Below are 6,168 nucleotides of genomic sequence, written 5' to 3' on the forward strand. Positions count from 1 at the left end.
CCTTTCTGCCTGCCTGCTTGCCTTTCTGCCTGCCTGCTTGCCTTTCTGCCTGCCTGCTTGCCTTTCTGCCTGCCTGCTTGCCTTTCTGCCTGCCTGCTTGCCTTTCTGCCTGCCTGCTTGTCTGTTTGCCTGCCTGCTTGCCTTTCTGCCTGCCTGCTCGCCTCTCTGCCTGCCTGCTTGCCTTTCTGCCTGCCTGCTTGCCTCTCTGCCTGCCTGCTCGCCTCTCTGCCTGCCTGCTTGCCTCTCTGCCTGCCTGCTCGCCTCTCTGCCTGCCTGCTTGCCTTTCTGCCTGCCTGCTTGCCTTTCTGCCTGCCTGCTTGCCTTTCTGCCTGCCTGCTTGCCTTTCTGCCTGCCTGCTTGCCTTTCTGCCTGCCTGCTTGCCTTTCTGCCTGCCTGCTTGCCTTTCTGCCAGCCTGCTTGCCTTTCTGCCTGCCTGCTTGCCTTTCTGCCTGCCTGCCTGCCTTTCTGCCTGCCTGCTTGCTTGCCTGTTTTCCTGCCTGCTTGCCTTTCTGCCTGCCTGCTTGCCTTTCTGCCTGCCTGCTTGCCTTTCTGTCTGTTTGCCTTTCTGCCTGCTTGCCTGTTTGCCTGCCTGCTTGCCTTTCTGCCTGCCTGTTTTCCTGCCTGCTTGCCTTTCTGCTTGCTTGCCCTTCTGCCTACCTGCTTGCCTTTCTGCCTACCTGCTTGCCTGCTTGCTTGCCTCTCTGCTTCCTGGGTCTCCCGAACGCCCAGCAGACCCGCGACTCCTCTGCAAGCACGCCCGACGCACACCTAGACCCGATAAAGCACAGATCGGAGTCGCGTCGGGTGTTACGTGGCCAAGACCCAATAAATAATAAATAAATAATAAATAAATAGATAATAAATAAATAATAGATAATAAATAAATAAATAATAAATAAATAATAAATAATAAATAAATAGTAAATAATAAATACCAAGACCCGATAAAGCACAGATCGGAGTCGCGTCGGGTGTTCCTTGGTCGTCAGTATCGACTCTTTGGAACTGTGCTTTTGGGCGGTCTTAAAGGCCGTGTGGGGTTCTCCCCTCTTCGGCTGCCTCTTCCCCCTTGTCGGCGGGCTTTCGGTTCCCTCTTTGTATCATCTGCTCCCCTCCTCTCTCGCTCTCTCTCTCTCTGTCTGTCTGTCTGTCTGTCTGTCTCTCTCTCTCTCTCTCTCTCTCTCTCTCTCTCTCTCTCTCTCTCTCTCTCTCTCTCTCTCTCTGTGTGTGTGTGTGTGTGTGTGTGTCTCTGTCTCTGTCTCTCTCTGTCTCTCTCTCTCTCTCTCTCTCTCTCTCTCTCTCTCTCTTACTCTGCAGATTGTATGCGTGTGTGTGAGTGTGTGTGTACATATATATATATATATATATATATATATATATATATATATATATATATATATATATATTTATATGTGTGTGTGTGTGTCTGTGTGTGTGTGCGTGTATGTGTGTGTGTGTGTGTGTGTGTGTGTGTGTGTGTATGCGTATGTGTGTGTGTGTGTGTGTGTGTGTGTGTGTGTGGGTGTGTGTGTGTGTGTGTGTGTGTGTGTACATGTATGTATATACGCACACACACACACATATATAAATATGGAAAGAAAGAGAGAGAGAGAGAGAGAGACAGACAGACAGACAGACAGACAGATAGACAGGTAGCCACACATAAAAAGAAAGACAAATATTGAAACCGCAAGAAAAAAACAACAACAGAATAATGAAAAAAAAACAGCAAGGGAACAAGAAGTGATAAACGAGAGAAAAAAAAAGAAAGATAAAAATAAGACCTCAAGAGATGAGGAAGTGAGAAAGTGGGAAAGAGAGGAAGAAAGAAAGAGAAATGCAAAGAAAGCCTTAGAAGCAGAGAGAGAGAAATTAAAGTAAAAAAAGGTAAGGAAACAGGACGTCAGAAAGGAAGAAAGAAAGAAAGAGAAATGCAAAGAAAATATAAGAGCAAAACAAACGCTAAAAAAAAAACAGTAAGGAATGAGAACGAGAGAAAGGAGAGATAAAAAAAAAAAAAAATAGAGATGGAAAGAAAACACGAGAAAAGGAGACACAGAGGAAAGGGAAAAGCAGCAAAGGAAGCGGACGAGAGAAAGGAAAATATGCAAACAAGTTCTTGGCACCCTATCACAAGCTGGCTCACGTGCTTGCCATTTTTCGTTCACTTTCAGCCGAATATTTGGAGGATGATGCATGGGCAAGCAAAACTCTTGATAAAGTTGATAACGCCTTTTGGGGGTCTATTCTTTTGTACATATATATATATATATATATATATATATATATATATATATATATATATATATATATATATATATATATATATATATATATATATATATATATATATATATATATATTTATATATATATGTATATACATATATATATATATATATATATATATATATATATATATATATATATATATATATATATATATATATATATATATATATATATATATATATATATATATATATTATGTACATTTTGATATGGATCTTGTTGTAGTTCAGGTTTTGTAGTACTGGGAGTTGTTAAGCGTATTTTCAGTTGTTTCTTGATATTTTATTAGTTATGACATAAAGTGTAATATTATTCAGACAAATAAAGACTAAAAAAGGTAATTAATGTTTGACTAAAAGGATTTCCGGGCCCACACTTTTACCTTTCCCTTCTCCTACTTCCCCGGGCCCACACTTTTACCTTCCCCTTCCCCTACTTCCCCCGGGCCCACACTTTTACCTTCCCCTTCCCCCTCCTTCCCCGGGCCCACACTTTTACCTTCCCCTTCCCCTACTTCCCCCGGGCCCACACTTTTACCTTCCCCTTCCCCCTCCTTCCCCGGGCCCACACTTTTACCTTTCCCTTCTCCTACTTCCCCGGGCCCACACTTTTACCTTCCCCTTCCCCCTCCTTCCCCGGGCCCACACTTTTACCTTCCCCTTCCCCTACTTCCCCGGGCCCACACTTTCACCTTCCCCTTCCCCTACTTCCCCGGGCCCACACTTTTACCTTCCCCTTCCCCTACTTCCCCGGGCCCACACTTTTACCTTCCCCTTCCCCTGCTTCCCCGGGCCCACACTTTTACCTTTCCCTTGTCCCTCCTTCCCCGGGCCCACACTTTTACCTTCCCCTTCCCCCTCCTTCCCCGGGCCCACACTTTTACCTTCCCTTCCCCCTCCCCTTCCCCGGGCCCACACTTTTACCTTCCCCTTCCCCTGCTTCCCCGGGCCCACACTTTTACCTCCCCCTTCCCCCTACTTCCCCGGGCCCACACTTTTACCTTTCCCTTCTCCTACTTCCCCGGGCCCACACTTTTACCTTCCCCTTCCCCTACTTCCCCCGGGCCCACACTTTTACCTTCCCCTTCCCCTACTTCCCCGGGCCCACACTTTTACCTCCCCCTTCCCCTGCTTCCCCGGGCCCATACTTTTACCTTCCCCCTTCCCCCTCCTTCCCCCCGCCCACACTTTTACCTTCCCTTTCCCCTCCTTCCCCGGGCCCACACTTTTACCTTCCCCTTCCCCTACTTCCCCCGGCCCACACTTTTACCTCCCCCTTGTCCCTCCTTCCCCGGGCCCACACTTTTACCTTCCCCTTCCCCTACTTCCCCGGGCCCACACTTTTACCTTCCCCTTGTCCCTCCTTCCCCGGGCCCACACTTTTACCTTCCCCTTCCCCTCCTTCCCCCGGGCCCACACATTTACCTTCCCCTTCCCCTACTTCCCCGGGCCCACACTTTAACCTCCCCCTTCCCCCGCTTCCCCGGGCCCACACTTTTACCTTTCCCTTCCCCTACTTCCCCGGGCCCACACTTTTACCTTCCCCTTCCCCTGCTTCCCCGGGCCCACACTTTTACCTTTCCCTTGTCCCTCCTTCCCCGGGCCCACACTTTTACCTTCCCCTTCCCCCTCCTTCCCCTTCCCCTACTTCCCCGGCCCACACTTTTACCTTCCCCTTCCCCTGCTTCCCCTTCCCCTACTTCCCCGGGCCCACACTTTTACCTTCCCCTTCCCCCGCTTCTCCGGGCCCACACTTTTACCTTCCCCTTCCCCTACTTCCCCGGGCCCACACTTTTACCTTCCCCTTCCCCTGCTTCCCCGGGCCCACACTTTTACCTTCCCCTTCCCCCTCCTTCCCCGGGCCCACACTTTTACCTTCCCCTTCCCCTGCTTCCCCTTCCCCTACTTCCCCGGCCCACACTTTTACCTTCCCCTTCCCCTACTTCCCCCGGGCCCACACTTTTACCTTCCCCTTCCCCCTACTTCCCCGGGCCCACACTTTTACCTTCCCCTTCCCCTACTTCCCCCGGGCCCACACTTTTACCTTCCCCTTGCCTTACTTCCCCGGGCCCACACTTTTACCTTTCCCTTCCCCTGCTTCCCCGGGCCCACACTTTTACCTTTCCCTTTCCCTACTTCCCCGGGCCCACACTTCTACCTTCCCCTTCCCCCTCTTCCCCGGGCCCACACTTTTACCTTCCCCTTCCCCTGCTTCCCCGGGCCCACACTTTTACCTTTCCCTTGTCCCTCCTTCCCCGGGCCCACACTTTTACCTTCCCCTTCCCCCTCCTTCCCCGGGCCCACACTTTTACCTTCTACCTTCCCTTACTTCCCCGGGCCCACACTTTTACCTTCCCCTTCCCCCTACTCCCCGGGCCCACACTTTTACCTTCCCTTCCCCTACTTCCCCGGGCCCACACTTTTACCTTCCCCTTCCCCCTACTTCCCCGGGCCCACACTTTTACCTTCCCCTTCCCCTACTTCCCCGGGCCCACACTTTTACCTCCCCCTTCCCCTGCTTCCCCGGGCCCACACTTTTACCTTCCCCGGGCCCACACTTTTACCTTCCCCTTCCCCTACTTCCCCGGGCCCACACTTTTTCCTTCCCCTTCCCCGGGCCCACACTTTTACCTTCCCCTTCGGCTGCTTCCCCGGGCCCACACTTTTACCCTCCCCTTCCCCCTACTTCCCCGGGCCCACACTTTTACCTTCCCCTTCCCCCTACTTCCCCTTCCCTTCCCTACTTCCCCGGGCCCACACTTTTACCTTCCCCCTTCCCCTACTTCCCCGGGCCCACACTTTTACCTTCCCCTTCCCCTACTTCCCCGGGCCCACACTTTTACCTTCCCCTTCCCCCTACTTCCCCGGGCCCACACTTTTACCTTCCCCTTCCCACCTTCCCCTTCCCCCTACTTCCCGGGCCCACACTTTTACCTTCCCTTCCCCGGGCCCACACTTTTACCTTCCCCTTCCCCCTCCTTCCCCGGGCCCACACTTTTACCTTCCCCTTCCCCGGGCCCACACTTTTACCTTCCCCTTCCCCCTCCTTCCCCGGGCCCACACTTTTACCTATCCTTCCCCGGGCCCACACTTTTACCTTCTACCTTCCCTTACTTCCCCGGGCCCACACTTTTACCTTCCACAACGACGCAAATCCAAATAAATCGGTGCATTACGCAAGCACAGTGAACAAAGAACGGCGTTTTTTATCGCAATAACGAGTATATATGTCACGGGAACCACGATGAAGAAATGTTAGCGAATGTCAGCAATGTGACTGTTTATATCCGGTGTATTATCTGTTGTTATTGTTGCTTTTGATGTTTATTTATTTTCAATTTGCTATTCCCCTTTCTTACTTACACTCTATAACCAGTCTATGCATGCTATACAAAGCTATATTTCTTTATTTTCTTATTCTTTATTCCTTCTTTTATTCTTCTCCATTCATTACTCCGGCCCGGCATGTCACTCACGCCCTGTCATCCAGCCTGCGCATGACGTCAGACCCATCCATCAGTCTCCTCGCATGTCACCCATGACATGACACTCCACTTCAGTAGGTTCGAGTGCCTAATCATGTGATATTGCAGCTCCTCGATCCACTCCTCAAAAATGAGAGTGAGAGTATGAGTGGCCGTGTGGGAGGAAGAGAGAGAGAAAGAGAAAGGAAGGGGAGAGGGGAAGGGGGAGAAGGAGAGAACGGGATGGATAGAGGGGGTGAGGGAGTGGGAGATAATGGGATGAAGAGAGGAGGGAGAGTAGGAGAGAATGGGATGGAGATAGTGGGAGGGAGAGGAGAGGATGGGATGGAGAGAGGGAGAGTAGGAGAGAATGGGATGGAGAGAGGAAGAGAAAGGAGGGGAAGAGGGGAAGAG

This window comes from Penaeus vannamei, chromosome 1 (assembly GCF_042767895.1).
Source record: "Penaeus vannamei isolate JL-2024 chromosome 1, ASM4276789v1, whole genome shotgun sequence".
Classification (NCBI taxonomy): domain Eukaryota; kingdom Metazoa; phylum Arthropoda; class Malacostraca; order Decapoda; family Penaeidae; genus Penaeus; species Penaeus vannamei.